Source organism: Carlito syrichta, unplaced genomic scaffold, assembly GCF_000164805.1.
Source record: "Carlito syrichta isolate Samal-C Ts95f unplaced genomic scaffold, Tarsius_syrichta-2.0.1 Scaffold309155, whole genome shotgun sequence".
Lineage (NCBI taxonomy): Eukaryota > Metazoa > Chordata > Mammalia > Primates > Tarsiidae > Carlito > Carlito syrichta.
This window is the reverse complement of record NW_007253251.1, coordinates 439,674-440,169: the sequence shown is the minus strand read 5'-3', so window position 1 is coordinate 440,169 and position 496 is coordinate 439,674.

Below are 496 nucleotides of genomic sequence, written 5' to 3'. Positions count from 1 at the left end.
TTGTTTTTCGTTTTTGTTTTTGTTTTTCTGAGGATTGTTTTGGCTATTCTTGGTTGTTTATGTTTCCATATGAAATCCTGTATTGTATTTTCTATGTTGCTGGTAATTTGATGAGTATTGCATTAAATCTGTAGATTGCCTTAGGCAAAATGGACATATTAGCAATGTTGATTCTTCTAATCCATGAGCATGGGAGTGCAAACTAGTTCAGCCTCTGTGGAAATCAGTGTGGTGATTACTAAAAGTTCTAAAAACTGACCTTCCATATGACCCCACAATCCCCCTACTAAGAATATACCTGGAAGAACTCAGGTCACTCTATAAAAAAGATACTTGCACACGTATGCTTATTGCAGCATTGTACATAATAGCAAGAACATGGAACCAACCACACTGCCCATCAAAAGAGGACTGGGTTTTTTTGTTGTTGTTGTTGTTGTTTTGAGTTGGAGTCTCACTCTGTTGCCCAGACGGGAGTGCAGTGGCCGCTCCCGGC